Source organism: Ranitomeya variabilis, chromosome 3, assembly GCF_051348905.1.
Source record: "Ranitomeya variabilis isolate aRanVar5 chromosome 3, aRanVar5.hap1, whole genome shotgun sequence".
Lineage (NCBI taxonomy): Eukaryota > Metazoa > Chordata > Amphibia > Anura > Dendrobatidae > Ranitomeya > Ranitomeya variabilis.
This window is the reverse complement of record NC_135234.1, coordinates 28,874,361-28,899,770: the sequence shown is the minus strand read 5'-3', so window position 1 is coordinate 28,899,770 and position 25,410 is coordinate 28,874,361. Positions and strand designations below refer to the sequence as shown.

General features: G+C 46.5%; 1 protein-coding gene across 1 annotated transcript in view; it reads left to right on the top strand.

Moving 5' to 3' along the window:
- The window catches only part of PCP4 (Purkinje cell protein 4), an 88,539-nt gene that overhangs the window by 41,379 nt on the left and 21,750 nt on the right, over nt 1-25,410 (top strand). The gene's annotated exons all lie outside the window — the stretch shown is intronic.

Genomic DNA, 25,410 nt, shown 5'->3' with positions numbered 1-25,410 from the left:
CTCATGTGCTCAGTGTGACCCTGCTATCATCTGTGAAGAGGTTGGAGAACCAACGGTGGATCTGGTGATTCTGATGTTCTCTGGAAAATGCTGTTTCTGATGGTTTGGTCAGAATCGTGTACCCTTGAAGCCGCTGGAGATCCTATTGCCTCCTTGCACAAAGGAGAAGATACCGTCCCTCCTGCTGGTTTGTTGTTCTATGTCACTGTCCGGCTCTCCTCATGTAACAGTCGTGTCCTGGTATCTTCTCCATGCTCGAGACTGTGCTGGAAGACACAGAAAACCTTCTTGTGAGAGCACTTATGGATGTCCCAACCTGAAGGAACTGGACTACTTGTATAACCTACATGGGCAGCAGGTAACGTCTGATGCTACCAGTAGTGACAAATACAGTAGTAAACCGCAAAACTAGAGAAGACTCAGGAAGAATAAGCAGAAAAGTTGTCTACGGCCAACAGCTTACCTTTTTGGGGTTGCCTTGCTGTTCCTTGGTCAAAAAGATTCGCAGGACCCTAGTTCAAGCGTAGTGCTGATAGTTAGCGTCTGCCGGATCAGAACCTTGCATATGTACTGCTACCTGCCGGCATCCCCGGCACCTCTTTAATTAGTGGATAAGGCTTAACATCATCATTGCGGTGTGATACAGGTGCAATGTCGATGACCAATGAGAACAGGTGCCAAGGATGCCAACGGGTGGGAGGAGATTTGACTACCAAAGTGACCACGGGACCTGGATCCTGCAAATCCTTTTTGCTCAACTTTACTATTGATCAAAATTAAGATTGCCCGTGAAATTAACTGCGCAATCGTCTGCAATATACGGCGCCTCCATGCTCCGCTGACACCGCGCATTGTAAATAACGCCTGGATATAAAGGTCATATAGTAAAGGTGCAGCCCTTTAAGACCTGTATAATTGCTGAATGAGACAAGCTGCCAAGAGCAGGAGCACGCAGAGAAATGACCTGGCGCAGTGCCCGGGTAGCTGTTGCAGGAATCAATGCAAGACAAAGCTGCTGCTTGAGTAAGTAATCTCGCAGAGACGATAGTTAAATAATTATGAATTTGGCAGAGCTGAAGGAGCTACACCGGGAGCTACACCGCCACAGAGGAGGACGTGCGCTGAGAGCAAAGCACCGGCATGCTGCGCAGGATTAATATTCCTCCCATGGTGCTTTTCAATCGGCGCCTTTCCTAGAGATGAAAAGTTTTATTATCCCATTATGTAAACCTGAAAGCTAATATTTATGGCGGTCCGGGCGTCCATGTACGATGCGACAGAATGGAGGCTCATTGTAAGCGTCTCAAGTGAAATATGTTCATTTTCCAAAAAAGATTTATTATCCAGCTGTCACTTGGAAGCAGACTATTATGCTGTGCTGTTTTTTTTGTTTGTTTTTTTGTGGGCAGGTGGGGGTCCTAAATTTGTGATTTCATAAAGTGTGTATGTATATACTGTATATATATTAATGCCATACGGGGCATATATCATCATGTCATAAAGTAATATATAATTAGACCATATTGTGCATTTGTGGTTTTAATCTGACAAGAGCTATCATCTGGTTGGAGTTGTATTCTCTCCCCATGCTTTTGTGGGTTTCGTACGTGTATTGCGGTTTCCTTCCACATTCCTAAAATATACTATTCTTATGAAATTCACCAAGATGTTTGTGTGGCTAATGTAGAAAAATTGGATTGTGAGTTCCATTGGTAGCAGAGGCTAATGTGAATGGTTTGGGGAACAAGGTGAAATATAGCAGTTATATATACACACACATAAAAACTGTTGTCATACTGTGCATATAGAACCAAAACCACCAACAGTATATGAATGTATCACCAGAACCATCATCAGTAGTTGAATGCATCACCAGTACTATCATCAGTATGTACATGAATATAGCATCAAAACAGTAATCAGTACAGGAATACAGCACCAGAACCAGTCAGTACACAAATAAATTATCAGAACAATAATTTGTACATGAATACAGCACCAGAAACATTATCAGTACATGAATGTATCACCAGAAAGACCATCAGTACTTGAATGCATCACAAGTACTATCATCAGCACATGAATATAGCATCAAAACTAATCAGTACATGAATACGGCACCAGAATCAATGTCAGTACATGAGTAAATTATCAGAACAATAATCTGTACATGAATACAGCACTAAAACCATCATCAATACATGAGCACAATATAAGAAACACCATCAGTGTATGAATACATCACCAGAACCACCATCAGTAAATTAATACAGCACCAGAACCATCGGTGGCACATGAATCAGAACCACCATCAGTAATGGAATACAGAAACTATAACTACCATCAATGCAGGAATACAACACCAGAACTGCCATCATTCTAGGAATAAATAATCAGAAACACCATCATGAGTACAGCATCAGAACCAGCATCAATACATGAGTGCAGCACCAGAACTACCATCAGTATATAAATGCAGCACCAGAACCTCCATCAGTACAGGAATACAGCATCAGACCCACCATAACTTCAGGAACGGTATGAGAACCATTATAAGTTCATGAATTCAGGACCTGAACCATCATTGGTACATGAATACATATATACATGCAGTACATACATAGCCATACTGTGCCTTCTTGACACTGAACCTCCTTTTACTACCCCCCCTCTTTATGTTGTCTCTGTTCCCTACAGTCCCTTTGTAAGGTTCAAGCACGAACGCGGGATGAAGTGACGGACAGGAGGCAGAGCAAGGATTAACAGGTTTAATAACGGGAATACTCTTATACGCAGGGAGGTAAAGGGTTAAACAGGGATTAACAGTATAAATAGCAAAAGGATAAGATGAGGCAAAGAGCAACGATTCAGATAACAGCAGTTCGGTAGCACTTGTATCAGGAAGTCCTTTAACTGTAACTCCTGCTGTGAACTCAATAGCGCCGGCAACAGCTGCTGCGGTGTATCTTCCAAGGAGGTCCTGTATGCAACAAAACCCCGTCTTCTGGTGACAGCGGTCGGTCTGCGGCACCTTCCTCTGCTCCTAGTCCACATACTACTGTGGCTGGAGGAGCATAGGTCACGGTACTGTCTGAGCCCAATGTGACTCCACAACTATTCTTCACTGATGAAGTCAGGTCACAAGTGTCAGGGCAACTACTCGCTGCCAACGTCAGGGCGCAAGTGTCAGTTTCATATGCGGTCCCTTTTGGACAGCACGTGTGCGGTACTCACGGTCACGTAGTGTACGGCACACTGGCAGTCACAGGACACACACCGCACGTCCCGCTCTCCCTGGTCCCTGCTGCCTTTGCAGCGTTGAAGCGATGTCATCGACGTGATGAGGTGTCCTCCTGATTAGTGCTCCTCTGCACACCCAATGCCAAGGCTCATGTCTTCAATTACACTTAGCAATATCAAAAAGACCGTCCCACACCTCCAAACAGAACAAGACAAGTGTGAACAGGTGCGAGCTGAGACCACCAAGTCATTAAAGCTAAGAAAAAACAGCTGCACTCTGAAATGTTATAATATGCAAACAATGAATATATGAAACTGGATCTGCATTACTGCTATAGAGAATAAGTTAAAAATGACAATACTTGGTGAACAAATTTATCAATTCGTCAGAGCCCAACAGCCAGTGACAAGGCGTACCCCTAATACTTACATCTTAAAGAAGAGAATACAATGGAACGTAGAAACTGAGAACTGGATCTGCACCCTGTGGGCTACTGGTTCGCTAAACCGACTGTCATTGTAAGTACCGATTAGGGCGAAACGGTGAGAACTGACTGAATCGAAGCTCTGCCCGCACGCCTTCAAGCCTCAGGCATCACTCACTCTTTCTGGCCTCTCTTGGGTTTGACACTTCCACCTCCTAGACTCTTGCCAATTTTCATCTTTCTTTGGGTGTTTCGCGTATCTCGTTCTCAGGTCTCTCGCTTCTCTACAGCAGAGAACACCTTTTTTTCTCCCCTGCATGCGCTCTCTTTTCTGCAGGAATCTCTATTCTACGCCCTGCAGGCTCTCACTCAACAAGGGCGGCAAATCTTTCTCAACTACTGGCCCACCAGGGACCATCACATCTCCTATCCATAGTGTAACCTGGAGTGATGGACAGTCCTTAGGAATGTTCTCATAATTCAAGAGCTATTTCAGGTATTTTAGCTCCTTCCTGCTCCACATAACCTCTGAAACTGACCCCGACTGATGGGAAGCAGAGGCCTTTACCCTCTCTGACAAGTTGGGTGCATTCAGAGCCTGTCCATCGCCCGTCCGGTCACATGAAAAACTCAGGGCCGGTAACTCGTTGCTCACTAGTTTTACGGGCAACTCAAACCTCACCGCTAATGAGGTGTACTGTAGATGTTCCCAGAGCACCCATCTGGGAATACTCTCTGGAGCCACAAGGGGGCGACACCCATGACACCCTTCCAAATATTTTCCCAAAGAGTTTCACGCGCAGCACTAAATGCGGAGATTTGACTTCACATAATTGTAAAAAAAATTTAGTTATTTTGCAGTCTTCTTTATGTTTCCTACTTGTTTGGGTTGGAGTTACTTAAAACAAGTCTGTGCAGAATTGAGAGGCAGTCTGCTGTATTGCAGACATCTTCTTGTGACCATTGCATCACCTGTAATGATATACTGTAGTTCTCATGCTGTGGTCGAGCAGAGACAGAAAGACAAGAGTTTGCTAAGCAGAATACTAAATATATTGGGGGAGAGCTGCGAGCCGAGGAATAAATGAAGCCTCTGCAGTTACTGTAGTGGAGTGTGGACTGGGGGCAAATTAGGATTCGTCTGTCGCCTGTGAATGTTTGCAGTTTCCCGAAGAAATCTAAGCTACACGCTCGCCTAAATATGTAGCAGAACCCAACAGGCGGCGGAGAAGTCCCACAGGCTATTGATTCTTCCTGCTCTCAGACACGCAGCACATTGCGGAGCAGCGCGAGCGTGCAGGTAATGAGGAGCGGCTGAGAAGGTCACACCACTGCTTTTACATCGCGCTCTACAGCTTTCTTCAAGAGTCTTATTGATTGGTTTTATAATTCCTTCTATTTAACTCCAGATTCCACCCTGTAATATTTAGAACACAGGCGGAGAACTGAGTACAAGGTGAAATTTTACGGTTTTTTTCCGTGGGTAGATGAAACACTTGTTCTCACCGAATCTGAAACAACATTATTACTTCAACATTTTCATCCTTAGGGAGAGTTAAAAGTTCACCAGTGTGTACAGGATGGATTCATATAAAAGATAGTCACAGACATTACATTACTGATCCTGAGTTACATCCTATATTATACTCCAGAGCTGCACTCACTATTCTGCTGGTGCAGTCACTGTGTATATACATTACATTACTGATCCTGAGCTACATCCTGTATTATACCCCAGAGCTGCACTCACTATTCTGCTGGTGCAGTCACTGTGTACAGACATTACATTACTGATCCTGAGTTACATCCTATATTATACTCCAGAGCTGCACTCACTATTCTGCTGGTGCAGTCACTGTGTACATACATTACTGATCCTGAGTTACATCCTGTATTATACCCCAGAGGTGCACTCACTATTCTGCTGGTGCAGTCACTGTGTACATACATTACTGATCCTGAGTTACATCCTGTATTATACTCCAGAGCTGCACTCACTATTCTGCTGGTGCAGTCACTGTGTACATACATTACATTACTGATCCTGAGTTACATCCTGTATTATACTCCAGAGCTGCACTCGCTATTCTGCTGGTGCAGTCACTGTGTACATACATTACATTACTGATCCTGAGTTACATCCTGCATTATACCCCAGAGCTGCACTCACTAATCTGCTGGTGCAGTCACTGTGTACAGACATTACATTACTGATCCTGAGTTACATCCTGTATTATACCCCAGAGCTGCACTCACTATTCTGCTGGTGCAGTCACTGTGTACATACATTACGGATCCTGAGTTACATACTGTATTATACCCCAGAGCTGCACTCACTATTCTGCTGGTGCAGTCACTGTGAATATACATTACATTACTGTTCCTGAGCTACATCCTGTATTATACCCCAGAGCTGCACTCACTATTCTGCTGGTGCAGTCACTGTGTACATACATTACATTACTGATCCTGAGTTACATCCTGTATTATACTCCAGAGCTGCGCTCACTATGACTTAAATGAGTCATTAATATTTGCAGGGGCGGACACAGACAGCTTGGGGCCCCTGTGCAGGAAATGTGTCTGGGCCCCCTCCTTTTAAGGCAACAAAGAGGGATATATATATATACACACTCACTGGCCACTTTATTAGGTACACCTGTCCAACTTCTTGTTAACACTTAATTTCTAATCAGCCAATCACATGGCGGCAACTCAGTGCATTTAGGCATGTAGACATGGTCAAGACAATCTCCTGCAGTCAGTGGCGTAGGAAGGGGGGTGCGGGGGGTGCGGGGGGGGCGGGCCGCCCCGGGCCGCCCCGGGCGGCACAGTGCGGGGGGGCGGCACAATGTGGGGGTGAGTCAGTGGCGTATCTAGGGGGGAGCAGCCGGCAGGGGGGCGCAGTCGGGCCGCCTAAAGCGGCGGTCCGCAGTGTCTCCCCCGGCGGCTGCATTCTGCCACCCCCCCCGCACTGGGAGTCAGCTGTTCTCTGTGCCGACTGTCAAGCTGACAGCCGGCACAGAGAAGCTGCAGCGCGCCGGCTCCCAGTGTTCAATTGTACTCGTATCTGAGATGCGAGTACAATTGAAGCTCTGACTGCCGGGTCAGAGCGACACCAGCAGCGTGATCAGGTCATGTGATCACGCTGCTGACGTCACTCACCTGCGCGGCAGAAGCAGAGCAGGAGACACAGAGCGGTGGTAAGTGCTCCAGTGGAGCTGAAGACACCGAAGGTGCAGGGGGGGATTTACTGTAAGTGGGAATGGGGGTGCATACATTGGGGGGGGGGGGGGATTTACTGTGAGTGGATGGGGGGCATATATTGTGGGGGGGGGATTTACTGTGAGTGGATGGGGGGCATATATTGTGGGGGGGGGATTTACTGTGAGTGGGGATGGGGGCATATATTGTGGGGGGGATTTACTGTGAGTGGGGATGGGGGCATATATTGTGGGGGGGATTTACTGTGAGGGGATGGGGGGCATATATTGGGGGGATTTACTGTGAGGGGATGGGGGGCATATATTGTGGGGGGGATTTACTGTGAGTGGGGATGGGGGCATATATTGTGGGGGGGATTTAATGTGAGTGGGGATGGGGGGATATATTGTGGGGGGGATTTACTGTGACTGGGGGGGATTTAATGTGAGTGGGGATAGTGGGATATATTATTGGATTGGGGATTTACTGTGAGTGGAGATGGGGGGGATTTATTGTGGGGGGAGATTTAATGTGAGTGGAGATGGGGGATTGAATGTGTGTGGGGGGAGATTTGTCATGGGAATGGGGGGATTTAATGTGTGGGGGAGATCTGAGGACACAAAATGAAGAGCAAAGGGGGAGATGGGGGGCCATATATGAGGAAACAGTATGGGGGATGGGTGCAGACAGCTTGGGGTCAAACGGGGGAATGTATGCAGACACAGTATGAGTAGCGATGTGAAAAACGTATGTGGACAGAGTACGGGGAGTGAGGGTGTTGGGATGTGTGCATGCGTAGCATGGGAGACAGTGTAAGGGCACAGCCAGGAGGGAACAGTATACCAAGGAGGGGGAGTGTGATGAGAGAGTACAGTATAAATACTGGGCCCTATAGGGGGGACACAGTGTGAGAGGACAGTGTGAAGAGGGGGCCGGTATAGAAAGGAGAGGTCAGTGTGAAGAGCATGTACCATAAGAGGGACAGTGTGGGGGTCATATTTTGTGCAGACAATATAGTGAGGGGAAATTTTTCATTCAGGAGCATTATAATGACACTTGTATCTTTAAGGGCGTCATGTGGAGATTTTCTGCAAAAGAACAGAGAAGATGGAAGTCTGCAGAGATGGTTGTGGATGAGAAAACTCATCATGGGGTCTGGATAAGATGAAGAAAAGGAGAACGACTCCAGAGACGACGCCATCTATCAGGTACCTGGATGTAAATGTTATTTGTGATACTGACTAACTCTCATGTTTTTATTTATGTTAGGAGCATTAAAGGGGATGTCCAGGTTTGTGATGAGTCTGCAGTCATTCTTTGTGACTGCAGACTTCTGAGTTCTCACAGTGCGCCCTGCACACTGTCAGGATTCTCTGGTGCTGGCGATTTACATACATGCGGTCACGTGCTGACTAGACACGTGTGGCCTCACTCTATGAAAATGAACTGAGCGAGGCCAGGCACGTCTAGTCGGAATGTGGTCAGAAGTATACAAATCGCATGCTTGTGCTGACATGACTGTCCACCGGCCAGGGAGAATCCTAAAAGTGTGCAGTGCATTAGTTGTGAGAATTCAGAAGCTGCGATGTCAGGATTCAGCTCTGCAGGTTCCAGTCGTCGACACATGGACACGTCACTCATATGCGATTTTCATACTCATGGTCCTGTAACAACGAGCTTCTCTTCTGCTTCTCTCAGTTTTTCACTGAACATTGGTAGCTTAAGGGCGAGGAGCTCGTCGGTACATGACTAAGTGTGAAAATCGCATACGTTCTGGGGGGGGGGGCGCCAAACTCGGGAACAGCCCCGGGCGGCAAAAGCTCTAGCTACGCCCCTGCCTGCAGTTCAAACCGAGCATCAGTATGGGGAAGAAAGGTGATTTGAGTGCCTTTGAACGTGGCATGGTTGTTGGTGCCAGAAGGGCTGGTCTGAGTATTTCAGAAACTGCTGATCTACTGGGATTTTCACGCACAACCATCTCTAGGGTTTACAGAGAATGGTCCGAAAAAGAAAAAAAATCCAGTGAGCGGCAGTTCTGTGGGCGGAAATGCCTTGTTGATGCCAGAGGTCAGAGGAGAATGGGCAGACTGGTTCGAGCTGATAGAAAGGCAACAGTGACTCAAATCGCCACCCGTTACAACCAAGGTAGGCCTAAGAGCATCTCTGAACGCACAGTGCGTCGAACTTTGAGGCAGATGGGCTACAGCAGCAGAAGACCACACCGGGTACCACTCCTTTCAGCTAAGAACAGGAAACTGAGGCTACAATTTGCACAAGCTCATCGAAATTGGACAGTAGAAGATTGGAAAAACGTTGCTTGGTCTGATGAGTCTCGATTTCTGCTGCGACATTCGGATGGTAGGGTCAGAATTTGGCGTAAACAACATGAAAGCATGGATCCATCCTGCCTTGTATGGAGCATCTTTGGGATGTGCAGCCGACAAATCTGCGGCAACTGTGTGATGCCATCATGTCAATATGGACCAAAATCTCTGAGGAATGCTTCCAGCACCTTGTTGAATCTATGCCACGAAGAATTGAGGCAGTTCTGAAGGCAAAAAGGGGTCCAACCCGTTACTAGCATGGTGTACCTAATAAAGTGGCCGGTGAGTGTATATATATATATATATATATATATATATATATATATCCCTCTTTGTCGCCTTAAAATATATATACACACTAAGGGACTGTGCTATACACAAGTGAGTAAACTATATACTAAGGGACTGTGTTAAACATAATTGATAATAACGTCTTCCTCCACCTCCCTGTTCCTAAATCTATTATAAATCCCCTTTCCTCCCATCCCAATCCCCCACCCCTCATTGTCCTCCTCCCCCGAATCCCATTATTGCCCTCTCCCCCACCCCCATGATTGCCCTCTTCACCACCTCCATTATTGCTTTCTCCCCACCACCCTATTATTGCCCATTCACCACCTCCATCATTTCCTCCTCCCCCACCACCGCTATCATTGCCCTCTCCGTCAACCCAATCATTGCCTTCCGCCCCATCACCCCCATCATTGCCCTCTCCTCCACCTTCACACGCACAGACACACACAGCACCATTCACCTCTCTGCATACATACACACTCACTCACCTCTGTGCACGGTATCCTGAAGCCCCACCATCGCCGGCAGCTTCCGCTCTCGCACAGCCACGGCACTGAATGATGATGTCATTCAGCTGCTGCTGTGTGAGACAGGAAGCAGGACGGATCCATTCCCTGCAGCTCCACTCCCATTTTCTCCTGCAGGCAGCGGAGCTGCAGGGATTGCTCCCTGCCCGTTGCACATGATGGCAATCTGGCTAGGGGCCCCGCAGAGCTGGATAAACTGGCCAGAAAGCCCTCAATATTAGTCGCCCTACAGGCAGAGCCGGTTTTAGGCAAAGTGGGGCTCTAGGCAAAGTTTAACCCCTTCGCGACATGCGCCGTACATGTACTGCGCATGTCGCATCCCCTGCTTTGATGTGCGCTCCGGCGGTGAGCGCACATCAAAGTCGCGACATGTCAGCTGTTTTGAACAGCTGACATGTGCGCGCAATAGCGGCGGGTGAAATCGCTATTCACCCGCCGCTATTAACCTGTTAAATGCCGCTGTCAAACTCAGACAGCGGCATTTAACTACCGCATCCGGCCGGGCGGCCGGATATGACGTCATCGCCGACCCCCGTCACATGATCGGGGGTCGGCGATGAGTCAGGAAGGTAACCATAGAGGTCCTTGAGACCTCTATGGTTACTGATCGCCGGTGGCTGTGAGCGCCCCCCTGTGGTCGGCGCTCACAGCACACCTGCATTTGAGCTACATAACAGCGATCTGATGATCGCTGTTATGTAGCAGAGCCGATCGGGCTGTGCCTGCTTCTAGCCTCCCATGGAGGCTATAGAAGCATGGCAAAAGTGGGAAAAAAAAGTTTTTAAAAATGTGAAAAAAATATTAAAAATATAAAAGTTTAAATCACCCCCCTTTCGCCCCATCCTAAATAAAACAATAAAAAAAAAACAAAACCTACACATATTTGGTATAGCCGCGTTCAGAATCGCCCGATCTATCAATTAAAAAAAAGCATTAACCTGATCGCTAAACAGCGTAGCGAGAAAAAAATCCGAAACGCCAGAATTACGTTTTTTTGGTCGCCGCGACATTGCGTTAAAATGCAATAACGGGCGATCAAAAGAACATATCTGCGCCAAAATGGTATCATTAAAAACGCCAGCTCAGCACGCAAAAAATAAGCCCTCACCCGACCCCAGATCACGAAAAATGGAGACGTTACGGGTATTGGAAAATGGCACTTTTTTTTTTTTTTTTTTTTAAGCAAAGTTTGGAATTTTTTTTCACCACTTGGATAAAAAATAACCTGGTCATGTTAGGTGTCTATGAACTCGTAATGACCTAGAGAATCATAATGGCAGGTCAGTTTTAGCATTTAGTGAACCTAGCAAAATAGCCAAGCAAAAAACCAGTGTGGGATTGCACTTTTTTTGCAATTTCACCGCACTTGGAATTTTTTTCCCGTTTTCTAGTACACGACATGCTAAAACCAATGATGTCGTTCAAAAGTACAACTCGTCCCGCAAAAAATAAGCCCTCACATGGCCATATTGACAGAAAAATAAAAAAGTTATGGCTCTGGGAAGGAGGGGAGCGAAAAACGAAAACACAAAAACGAAAAAGGGCCGCGACTTGAAGGGGTTAAAATGGGGCCCCAAATGCTAACATATTGCACATCACACAGAAGCATTTCTGTTGTATTTACATGCGCTGAGTTCAGGCCGCTAAATGCGTGTAATCGACAATACTGAAGTTGTTCAACGCTTGTTTCCCGGACTCTTTCCACCAGCTGAGGAATAATGATGGGACAGAACAATCACTAATAAATCACTAACAGATCACCATACAGGATCATGTTATCAGCAGCACATCTTCAGTTTACACCGGCGATGTGCTGCTGAGAACAATGATTTCTGTTCTGGCATAAACAATCCAATCACTCGATGAATATGCAGCATTTTGCTTGTTTAGTATAATACACCCCATAGTCCACCATGTGTTATAATGTGCGCTACAGTCCTCCATATTGTAAGATGCACACCCTATAGTCCTCCATATAATATAATGTGCCCCATAGTCCTCCATATAGTATAATACACACCCCATAGTCCTCCATGTAGTATTATACACTTCCCATAGTCCTCCACATAGTATAATGCACTCCTCATAGTGCTCCATATAGTATAATGCACCGCCATAGTCATCCATGTAGTACAATTCACTTCCCATAGTATAATGCACCCTATAGTTCTCCATATAGTATAATGTATTCCCCATAGTCCTCGATACAGTATAATGCAGCCCACATATATTATAATGCAACCACCCCACAGAGTATAATCTAAACCTCCCATAGAATATAATGCAGCCCCACTCATATAGTATAATGTAGCCCCCTCCTAGAGTATGATGCAATCAGCCCACGCAGTATATAACACAGCCCACGCAGTATATAACACAGCCCATGCACTATATAACACAGCCCACGCACTATATAACACATCCACTTAGTATATAACAGCCCACATAGTATATAACAAAGCCCACGTAGTATATAACACAGCCCACTTAGTATATAACACAGCCCACGCACTATATAGCACAGCCCACGTACTATATAACACAGCCCACGTACTATATAACACAGCCACTTAGTATATAACAGCCCACGTAGTATATAACACAGCCCACGCAGTATGTCACGCAGCCCACGCAGTATATAACAGCCCATGCACTATATTACACAGCCCACGTACTATATAACACAGCCCACGTACTATATAACACAGCCCACATACTATATAACACAGCCACTTAGTATATAACAGCCCACGTAGTATATAACACAGCCCCCCACGTAGTATATTACACAGCCCACGTAGTATATAACACAGCCCACTTAGTATATAGCACAGCCACGTAGTATTTAGCACAGTCACTTAGTATATAACACAGCCCACGTAGTATATGGCACAGCCACTTAGTATATAACACAGCCACGTAGTATATAGCCCAGCCCACGTAGTATATAACACAGCCCACGTAGTATATAACACAGCCCACGCAGTATGTCACACAGCCCACGCAGTATATAACAGCCCATGCACTATATTACACAGCCCACGTACTATATAACACAGCCCACGTACTATATAACACAGCCCACATACTATATAACACAGCCACTTAGTATATAACAGCCCACGTAGTATATAACACAGCCCACGTAGTATATTACACAGCCCACGTAGTATATAACACAGCCCACTTAGTATATAACACAGCCCACGTAGTATATAACACAGCCCACTTAGTATATAACACAGCCCACGCACTATATAACACAGCCCACATACTATATAACACAGCCACTTAGTATATAGCCCAGCCCACGTAGTATATAACACAGCCCACGTAGTATATAGCACAGCCACTTAGTATATAACACAGCCCACGCAGTATATAACACAGCCCACATAGTATATAGCACAGCCACTGAGTATATAACACAGCCCACATAGTATAACACAGCCCACGTAGTATAACACAGCCCACGTAATATATAGCACAGCCACTTAGTATATAACACAGCCCACATAGTATTTAACACAGCCACGTAGTAAATAGCACAGCCACTTAGTATATAGCACAGCCCACGTAGTATAACACAGCCCACGTAATATATAGCACAGCCACTTAGTATATAACACAGCCCACATAGTATATAGCACAGCCACGTAGTATATAACACAGCCACGTAGTAAATAGCATAGCCACTTAGTATATAGCACAGCCCACGTACTAGTATACAGCACAGCCGGCATATTCCCCCCGAGAATGGCCCCACAGTCCAGTACTCACAGTTATAGAAAAAAAACACACTCCTCACCTCTCCTCGTGCCCGCACTGCTCCCTGCTCCTGTCTCAGCGGCTGCACTGCCTGGCACACAGTGAGTGCGCGATTACATCATCACGCATCAGCAGTGTCAGAGGCACAGCGGGGAATGATAGGAGAGGGAGCGTCATCTGACGCTCTCTCCTCCATCGTTGCTTTGGACTGTACCGGCAGACGCCGGTATAGTTTAATGCAGCAGCAGGGGGTCGGCGCTGGCGGCAGGCGGGCCCCCCTGCCTCACAGGGGCCCCATAGCAGCTGCGTGATGTGCCACTAGCTGGGGGAGCGGGGGCCCTAGGCAGCTGCCGGCCATGCCTGCAGGGGCCCCCCGGAGCTTCCGGGCCCCAGTGCAGCTGCACCGGTTGAACCGGCGGTATGTCCGCCCATGAACATTTGATCAGGACTGCGTTAATGTGCAGAGTTGGCCATTTACATTGGACTATGTTGGGGCAATGAGTAATATTATTGGGGGCCCAGATCAGCCCCTGATCCCTTCATTGACTGGTTGTCAGGTCCAGTTTCTCGGGTCTCCTTTTCTCCCTCGTTTCGCTCGCCTGTCTCTCTGGTCGCTCTGATCTGCCGCTGACAGGAGGAGACGTATTTCCTGTAATCCATCAGAGATGTTTTTATGTTTCCATGCAAATCTATTCAGATAGCAAAGAAAAGCTGAAATAAGACTGAGCGCTGGGAGCGGAGAATTTGGTTAAAGGAGCAGAACAGTTTCCATAAAATATCAAAGGTGTTCATTATAGCAGGAATGTAGCCATAATATGGCGGTATTATGATATCTGGCCACACATTGGAGGGCAGGTCTATTATTTGGGCAGTAATATCTGGGTGTTTTTGGTGGTATAGCTCTACATAACAATGTTATTTGAGCACTGGATTGGTTAGTGTGGAAACAATTGCAGCAAAACCTCAGCTGTTAGAAGACTAAAAGGAAACCTGTGAGAGCAGTTTAGCAACAGGAAAGTTGAAGAACAGACTGTAAAGGATGTGACCATCTGTGCAACCATTTTTTTCGATTGCTAAAGTCCATTTAAAATAATAATGAAACAAATTTAAAGAATTGTTTATTAAAAATGGCTTGCCGTTTTAGGTATGCAGCTACTATGCAGAGCTATGATTTGGTCCAAATTATAGACTACAAATAAATCAAGTGTTCATCCTGTAGTTACGGTATATGTTATTCCTTCCTCTTTGCTAATCTGCACATAGATGAAGAGGAGGAGGTAAAATCACTGCGGAATCAGACTGCATAGCTCTGCATAGGAGCTGTGTACAGAAAGTAAGAAAATGTAAAGTATAAAAATGCTTGGATCTTAGTTTTTACTTTAGATGCGCTGGGGGCAATAGAAAGCTCATTTTTCAGATTTGTCTGACTTGATAAAGGATAAAATTCTGGCTGCTTGAAGTCACCACTAGGGGGAGCTCACTGCATATGGATTTATACAGCTTGTATTGCACTATATGGGAACTGTATCTGCATGCCCTGAGCTCCCCCTAGTGGCGGGGGGCAGTACTATTATTTAGATTTTATATAGCACCATATAATTATTGCATATATATTGGTATTACTTCGGCACTATATGGTGGTTTATGTACAGGATATTGTTTTTATAATGTATGCTGGTGACGACACTATATGGTATTGTTATTTAGGCTACTATAGCTGCGGGTAGCTGTTGTCAAAGTGTCATGGGAATATGTTCAGTTATGACAGTGGTCCTCTAGTTGCCCCCTAGCAGGTGAGTTCCCTGCCTTTGGATGTATAGTTTCTGACATACCATCAGTGTCTGATTGATAGGAGTCTAACCAGTTACCCCCATCTTATAGGAGCGGCAGTGGCCGGAACAGGCCCCAAAGGCCATACTCGTGATCCCTTTAATGAAGTTGCCTGCCCTCCTTTTAACTTTACCTACTTTTCGAAACCTCATCAACTCTTCTTCTTAATGTTCTATAAGTGGGGGAAGAATAAAAAGTTGGAAATTATGGTAAAAATATGGTGTGTGACAGAATCTGTATCTCTACTGGTGCAAATCAGAATAATAAATTCCCTCGATTATGCTGTCACGCTGGTGGATTGTGGACCCACTGCGCCATGGGCCGGGCTTACCCTGGAATGGTGTGGCTATGCGGCTACTGGTTTTCACTAGAGCCCCTGATGGTGGAGTTTGGCTGGAACTTCAGGTAGCCGCCAGGTACCACTACCCCCGTACTGCAGCAGTTGGCCCCAAGGATCAGGATAGCAGTCATCGACTCGGTATCACAGATAGGACAGGATTCAGATAACTGTTAGAGCAGATATCGGAGCCGGTGCAGACAGAACAGGATCGGGCACAGAGAGAACAGGATGTTCAGCCGGAACGGATTTAGGATTTAGATTAGACAAATTCTGGATCACTGGTAGATAAAACAGGTACAGACAGGGGGGGTTCAGGACTCAGAATCCGGTACAGACAGGACGGGTTCAGGACTCAGAATCCGGTTCAGGCAGGACGGGCTTAAAAACAGGTTCAGACAGAACGGGTTCTAGAATTGGTTCTGGTTCAGACAGCACAGGTTTATTAACAGGGATCTGACCACAGACTAGTCGGTACAAACACAAACTAAGAACTAACATTGCTCAGGCACCTCCCTACAGGGGAGGGTGTCTTAAATACTTAATGCCTCCCAGCTATTGGCTGGGGTCATTTCCAGGAGTGCACATGCTGCCCCTTCATGAAGCAGAGAACGCAAGCCGCAGGAAGACCTGCGTGACGTGAGCAGACCCTGGGAGCAGGAAGCTATGGCAGGAGAAGGAGATGCCACCGACCGGCCGTGGCGGCAAGTATGTAGGCCTCCCTGCCAGGAGGGGTGAGAGGGACCATGCAAGGAGATTTGTGGTAGACAGGCTCACTCGGCTGCACACAGAGGTAGACACTTGTACACTGCAGCTTTAAGAACTTCCTTTAGTTTATTGTAGGCAGCATAAACCAAGGTGTAGTAAAGACCATACAGCCCTCTGGGCAAAACATGAAAACAAAACAAAATGGTGGCAGAACAAACACAGTCCTTCTGTGAGTGGGGTTCCTCAGTCTCGCGGCTGACAAAACACACACTGTTCTGGTTCACAAGTCCAAGCCACACTTTCCTGCAGTGCTCCCTCTCCAGGAATGCCCCTGAACACTGAATGCTCTGGCCTTCAGCCATTTAAGCCCAGACCTTGTGACTCTTCCATCATGTGACTGATCACATGATTTTGACATCACACAGGTCCTGTCAGGACTCTGCACGTGGTGATATGGTGGACCCCCTCCCACCCGCTCTATGGAGGTCCTCTAAAACCAGCCCATAACGTAACGCTCATTTCAACCTCTCAACACATAGTGTGCTGGAGGAAACTACTCTGCCTTTACATCACTAACGCCATCATGCGCAGTGATACGTATCTCCGAGGGGGTGGACTGTGACACAGAGATCTCTCTCCAATGAGAGGATGCTTGTATTATGCTCCACTCCCTCATATGATATTCACATTTGTTTCTTCTGGAGCGCAGTATGTGAAATCTCTGCTTGTAGTGCAACTGAGCTTATCTTTAGAGTCTTCTCTGGGAGCGTACGCTTTCACCCCACCCCTTCCTAGATGGTACCAATCACAGCTCAACTGCTGATCTATCAGTCTCAGACACTGCCATGCTGTGATTGGCAGCGAGTGAAGAGTGAAGACTCACGCCCCCAGAGAAGACTCTGATGAAACGTTCAAGCAAAGATTTCACATACTGCGCTCCAGAAGAAATAAATGTGAATATCTTGGCAAAAGAGCAACACAGCTCAAAACGGAAAAGAGCGTTCAAGGTATTTAATTAAATTATTTTGGGCAAGTGGCAGGTCCTCTTTAAACTGTCTTAAGCGAATCTCCTGAAATCTCCTGAAATTCATTTTAAGCAGAGTTGCTTGAATCAAAGCTGCTCTGAAAAAGCCCCCAAAGCTTAATAAACAGAGGATCGATAAAGGGCTTAAAATAATAAAAGATTATAATAACCTCTTCTTGGCCCACCCCAAACCTGTCCTGCTGCTGAAGGTCCCTGGTCCTTCACTCCCAACGGATGAGACTTACGACCGATCCAAAAACCAAGGGTGAAAAGGGAATCCGAAAACTAATCTGGGGCGAGCAGAGGACGGGGCTAGGAGCTGCGGTGGCAGGACTTCTCCCCATTGAAGGCACATGCATGCTCAGCTGAATGAGCGTGCACATGTAAGGGAAGTTTGTTGAAAAAAGATTCATCTGGGAAAAATTGAGTTCAAAGCTAAAAAGTAATTTCTGTCCCCTGTTAGTCTTTTTTATTCCTACGACCGTCAATATATTACGCTGAAAAGCATAAAATCTGTGTGCCTCGTACATCCGCTATTATACGCTCTTTAATAATCGCCTTACAGGGCCATTTTTCATATGTCAGGAGAAAATAATGCTGTTCTGTTAGATTATTACATGTGGTGAAAATAAATGAAGTAGTGGAGCAGAGATAAGAATATAATATTATTAGAGGCAAGGTCAGCGGGGAGAATGAATATATATATACAGTGCCGCCATTGTCAGGGGATAACCGCCACTCGTCATGATTGCAGGCAGCACAGTGTGCCGCAGCTCAGAGGCTTTTGAGTAGGGCTCAGTGTCAGACGGTGACCCATTTGGGGTAATATTAAATTCCGTGGTACTAGCGTAGTTAAAAAATTGAAGGATTATCGCTTGTGAAATGTTATCGTGTCCATATAAATGATAATCCGTCATGTTTAGCACCACTGAGGTTCAGGATTATTAGTAATTCTGGATTTATACTGTACTTTGGGACAAACCCCCAATGCATCACAGCCGACCCCGCTGAAATGGGCAAGAGTGAAAACCTGGCGCCCGAGCCTTTTGACAAATCCTAATATGTACATAGCAGTATTATTTAGCGGTTGTATGCGGTATTGTAATATATACAGGCAGCTATTTCGTCACTCTGTTGCAGAGACGGACATTGTAATAAGTCACCTTGGAACTGACTCTAATTTCTGAATGTCCTATCTAAAAATGTGGAGCCAAAAACCGGATCCTGTATTCTAGATGTGGCCTCACCAGTGATTTATAAAGGGGTAACAATACGTTGGGCTCATGGGATTTTATCTCTCTTTTTATACACCCTAAAATATTGTTGGCATTTGCGGCTGCTGCTTGACATTGAGTACCTTCTCCTGATCTGTAGTCCCAAGTATTCTCCCATCTAAGGCTGGTTTCACACTTGCGTTTTGATCTGCAGCGTTTTTTAAAAAAACGCATGTGGTGAAAAAACGCATGTAAACGCGGCAAAACGCCGCATTTTTTAGACGCATGCGTTTTTGCATGCAGAAAAAAAATGCGGCGTTTTGCGGCGTTTACATACGTTTTTTCCTGCGTTTGCGTTTTTTAAACGCATGATGAGAAGTGTGTGACAGCTGCCAATCATCAAAATCAACTAGAAAACCCACTAAAAACAGAAATAGCTAGGGTTAGTGTTAGGGTTAGGATCCCTAGTAACCCTAGGGATCCTAAGCCTAACCCTACCCCTAACCCTAACCCTAGGGACCTAACCCTAACCCTAACCCTAGGGATCCTAACCCTAACCCTAAGGGTTAGGATCGTAACCTGTTATGATCCCTAGCGGCTGAGGATCAATAAAAAACCCTTACAAAATATCCATCCTGAGATTTCAAGAACCCACACACCAACTAACGGTGTGTGGGGAGAAACTCAGCCCACTAGAGCAACCAGCAAGCGAGGGAATTACATTTTAGCAAGCTGGAACAGAAAACATGATACACACTGCTGATCAAAAAATGAGCAAACAAAACTTAGCTTATCCTGGATGGACTGGGAGCAAGGTAGTCAGAAGGAATCTGAGTAGCACTGATTACATCGACAGCCCAGCCGGCAACAAGTGGAAGTAAAACAGAGCTATATAGGAACCTCCCAGAGGATAACGAACCAGCTGATAGCCAGAGACCAGCAGGATAACAGGCAAAGCCACCAGGGGGAGCCCAAAGCAAAAGTCACACCATACCACCAGTGACCACAAGAGGGAGCCTGAACACAGAGTTCACAACAGTAACCCTAACCCTAAGGGTTAGGGTTAGGATCCATAGGGTTAGGGTTAGGGTTAGGATCCCTAGGGTTACTAGGGATCCTAACCTTAGGGTTAGGGTTAGGGTTAGGATCCCTAGTAACCCTAGGGTTAGGGTTAGGGTTTTCTTGTTTTTTCTTGTGGTTAGGGTTAGGGTTAGGGTAAGGGTCAGGGTTTTCTTGTTTTTTCTTGTGTTTAGGGTTAGGGTTAGGGTTTTCTTGTTTTTTCTTGTGGTTAGGGTTAGGGTTAGGGTAAGGGTTAGGGTTTTCTTGTTTTTTCTTGTGTTTAGGGTTAGGGTTAGGGTTTTCTTGTTTTTTCTTGTTTTTTCTTGTGTTTTTCTTGTGTTTTTCTATAAAAATGCATGCGTTTTTAACGCAAGCAAACGCATGCGTTTTTAAGCACATGCGTTTGCTTGCGTTAAAAACGCATGCATTTACATAGACAGCAATGCATTTTTTTGCCGCGAATAAACGCATGCGTTTTTTTGCGGCAAAAAAACGCCGCTAGAAATTGCTACAGGTTGCATTTCTGCAAATGAACGCACGCGTCAAAAAACGCATGCGTTGCCGAAAATGCATCAAAACGCAGGCTAAAAACCGCATGCATTTTTTAATGTTAAGTATAGAAAAAAACGCATGCGTTTTTTAGCGCTAAAACGCTGCAGATCAAAACGCAAGTGTGAAACCAGCCTAATGTATATGCAGCTATAGGATTGCTCGGTCTTCGGTGAATTACTCCACATTTATCTACATTAAATCTCATTTGCCAAGTGTTTGCCCATTCAGTCATCTTATCCAGATCGTTTTGCAATATTATAATGTCAAGGTCAGATTTTAATATCCCACATAGTTTGGTGTCATCAGCAAAGACGGACACTTTACTCTCAATCCCATCCATAAGGTCAATAATAAAGAGGTTAAAAAGAATCGGCCCCAGTACAGATCCCTGCGGTTCTCACTGCTCCAGTACAGATCCCTGCAGTCCCCACTACTCCCAGTACAGATCCCCTGCAGTCCCCACTGCTCCCAGTACTGCTCCCAGTACAGATCCCTGCAGTCCCCACTGCTCCCAGTACTGCTCCCAGTACAGATCCCTGCAGTCCCCACTGCTCCCAGTACTGATCCCTGCAGTCCCTACTGCTCCCAGTACAGATCCCTGCATTCCCCACTGCTCCCAGAACAGATCCCTGTAGTTCCGACTGCTCCAGTACAGATCCCTGCATTCCCCAGTTCATGCACCTAGCTCTCCAGCCTGCTCTCCTGCCTTGTCTGTCTATGAAGTGCATATAGTACATCATCCATCTTTTCACACAGACTTACCTCTACTCCTAGCTTCCACTTGGCATGTCTTTCAACTAATCCCAGCTTTACCCATCCCCCCCTCTACCCGTGTTATTTATGACCGTGTTTACTCTGGCTTGATTATATGCATCTGGTCCATTCTTAATTCTCTGACCAAGATGAACTGAGACCACTCCTCTCTGCGTCACACCTGAATGCACTTAGTTGTACATATATTGCATAGCACAAGTCTGCAATGACTTTAGTCCACTGTGTGATTCCTATAAGTGTGTCCTAGAAGTGTGAAGATTAATGTAGAATTAAAACCAGAATTGGAACTGAAGGGAACTGAAGGTAACTGGACACAGTCACTGTAAACAATGTTTCTGTTTGTTTTCACTTTCACCCCTATAATCCTTCACTTTCTGCTAATTCCCCTAATCCCTACACCTAGTAAGAAAATGTTCATCTCTTCCTCAATCCTCCCCATCCATCTCACCTCCTGCTCTGAACTGTTCCTCAACATACAATCCTCTGTCTCCAAGCACAGACAGCCCCCTCATGCCCTCTCCTGCTCCCACCTGCTAACACTTTCTCTGCTCCTTCTCACTGCTGGTGATATCTCTCCAAATCCTGGTCCTCCTCACCACATCCCCACAGTCAGTTCTACCTCCCATACACGCTCTATCACAAACTTCCGTAACCTCTCTAACCTTATACCGTTTTGCCCGGCCCCCACTTCCCAAGTCCCACTAACAGGAGCTCTATGAAACACTTGTTCTGTCTGCAACAAACTTTCCTTCCTCGCCATCACCGAAACCTGGCTCACCTCTTCTGACACAGCCTCTCCTGCTGCACTTTCGTATGGTGGCTTCCACCTTTCTCACACACCCCGCCCCTGCAGCAAGCATGGCGGAGGATTTGTTTTTCTCCTGTCAGATAACTGCTCCTTCACCCCAATCCCACTTCCACCCTCTGTTACCCTCCCTTCTTTTGAGGTGCACTCTGTGCGCATCTACTCCCCCTCCAACCTCCAACTGGCTGTCATTTACTGCCCCCCAGGGCCAGCCACCACCTTCTTTGACCACTTCACCACCTGGCTACTTCATTTCCTTTCTGCGGACATCCCCACTATCATCATGGGCGACTTCAACATCCCCATTGACACTTCCCTCTTAGCTGCCACTAAACTTCTATCTCTCACTTCCTCCTTCAGCCTCAATCAATGGTCTTCTGCAGCCACTCACAAAGATGGTCACAAACTGGACCTCATGTTCACCCGCCTCTGCTCCCTATCTAACCTCTCTAACTCTCCTCTTTCTGACCACAATCTACTCACATTCTCTTCCCTCTCCACTCCTTGTCTACAATCCCCACCCCACAAACTTGCACACCCTCGCAGAAATCTTAAACACCTCAATCTACACTCACTCTCTGAATCCCTCCTCCCTCTCACAGACATAAATTCCCTACACAATGCGGATGCTGCTGCCGCTCTATATAACACAACAATAGCTGTAGCTTTGGAATCTCTTGCCCCTCTCACACATACCAAAGCTTGCAAAATCGACAGACAGCCCTGGCACACCAGCCTGACCAAAGAACTGAGGCAAGCTTTCAGGGCTGCTGAGCGCAGATGGAAAAGATCCCACTCCAACGAGCACTTCATCGCATTCAAACAGTCCCTCACTACTTTCAAGACCACACTCGCCACAGCTAAACAAACCTACTTCTCATCTCTTATTTCCTCCCTGTCTCACATCCCTAAACAGTTATTCAACATCTTCAATTCTCTCCTCCCTCCCCACTCATCTCATCTGAAGACTTTGCCTCATTTTTCAAGCAGAAGATTGAGAACATCAGAGACAGTTTTAGTGGATAACCCCCAGAGCCCTTCTTCCCAACTTCTGTCACTAACAACTGGTGTTTTCCCCTCAAACTTTAAACATGCCTCAATCACACCTATCAAAAAGCCCTCTCTTGACCCATCTTCTGTATCTAGCTATCGCCCTATATCACTTCTCCCCTATGCCTCAAAACTGCTGGAATAGCACGTCCATCTTGAACTGTCCTCCCATCTATCTTCCTGCTCCCTCTTCGACCACTTACAATCAGGCTTCCGGTCACATCACTCCACTGAAACTGCCTTAACTAAGGTCACCAATGACCTATTAACTGCCAAGAGCAAGCCACACTACTCTATCCTCCTCCTCCTGGACCTGTCCTCTGCCTTTGACACAGTAGACCATTCCCTGGTGCTGGGGACCCTCTCATCCCTTGGCATCACAGACTTGGCCCTATCCTGGATCTCGTCATACCTAACTGACTGGACATTCAGCGTCTCCCACTCACACACCACCTCCTCACCTCGCCCCCTATCTGTCGGAGTCCCGCAAGGTTCAGTTCTAGGGCCCCTGCTCTTCTCCATTTACACCTTTGGCCTGGGACAGCTCATAGAATCTCATGGCTTTCAGTATCACCTCTATGCTGACGACACACAGATTTACATCTCTGGACCAGATATCTCCACCCTACTAACCAGAATCCCTCAATGTCTGTCCGCTATTTCATCCTTCTTCTCCGCTAGATTTCTAAAACTTAACATGGACAAAACAGAATTCATCGTCTTTCCCCAATCTCACGCGATCCCCCCAACGAACCTATCCATTACAGTAAACGGCTGCCCACTCTCCCCAGTCCCACAAGCTCGCTGTCTTGGGGTAATCCTTGACACTGATCTCTCCTTCAAACCACATATCCAAGCCCTTTCCACTTACTGCCATCTTCAACTCAAAAATATTTCGCGGATCCATACATTCCTAAACCAAGAATCTGCAAAAACCCTAGTCCATGCCCTCATCATCTCCCGCCTCGACTGCTGTAACCTCCTGCTCTGTGGCCTCCCCTCTAACACTCTCGCACCCCTCCAATCTATTCTAAACTCTGCTGCCCGACTAATCCACCTGTCCCCCTGCTATTCCCCAGCCTCTCCCCTCTGTCAATCCCTTCACTGGTTCCCCATTACCCAGAGACTCCAGTACAAAACCCTAACCATGACGTACAAAGCCATCCACAACCTGTCTCCTCCATACATCTGTGACCTCGTCTCCCGGTACTTACCTACACGCAACCTCCGATCCTCACAAGATCTCCTTCTCTACTCCCCTCTTATCTCCTCTTCCCACAATCGTATACAAGATTTCTCTCGCGTATCACCCCTACTCTGGAACTCTCTACCACAACATATCAGACTCTCGCCTACCATCGAAACCTTCAAAATAAGCCTGAAGACCCACCTCTTCCGACAAGCCTACAACCTGCAGTAACCACCGATCAACCAAACCGCTGCATGACCAGCTCTACCCTCGCCTACTGTATCCTCACCCATCCCTTGTAGATTGTGAGCCTTCGCGGGCAGGGTCCTCTCTCCTCCTGTACCAGTTGTGACTTGTATTGTTCAAGATTATTGTACTTGTTTTTATTATGTTTACCCCTCCTCAAATGTAAAGCACCATGGAATAAATGGCGCTATAATAATAAATAATAATTCCCAACTGCTCCCAGTACAGATCCCTGCAGTCCCTACTGCTGCCAGTACAGATCCCTGCAGTCCCCACTGCTCCCAGTACAGATCCCTGCAGTCCCCACTGCTCCCAGTACAGATCCCTGCAGTCCCTACTGCTCCCAGTAGAGATCCCTGCATTCCCCACTGCTCCCAGTACAGATCCCTGCAGTCCTCACTGCTCCCAGTACAGATCCCTGCAGTCCCCACTGCTCCCAGTACAGATCCCTGCAGTCCCTACTGCTCCCAGTAGAGATCCCTGCATTCCCCACTGCTCCCAGTACAGATCCCTGCAGTCCTCACTGCTCCCAGTACAGATCCCTGCAGTCCCCACTGCTCCCAGTACAGATCCCTGCAGTCCCTATTGTGCCTGTGGCTCACTTTTAGAGTTTCTGCCTTCCATACCACAAATCCTGGGTTTAAGTTCTGGCAATGATGATTAAAAAACAGGTAATTAATTTAAATGAAGGCATATACTGCGCACATTCAAATGTGAAAGGGTCCCCGGAGGACAAACCAGGGTGTCTCTCTGAATGGAAACAAAAAGTAACAGCCACCCTGACACGTTTCTCATCATTTATGCAAAATGAGAGCGTCTGTTTCTCCCACACCCTCCTTG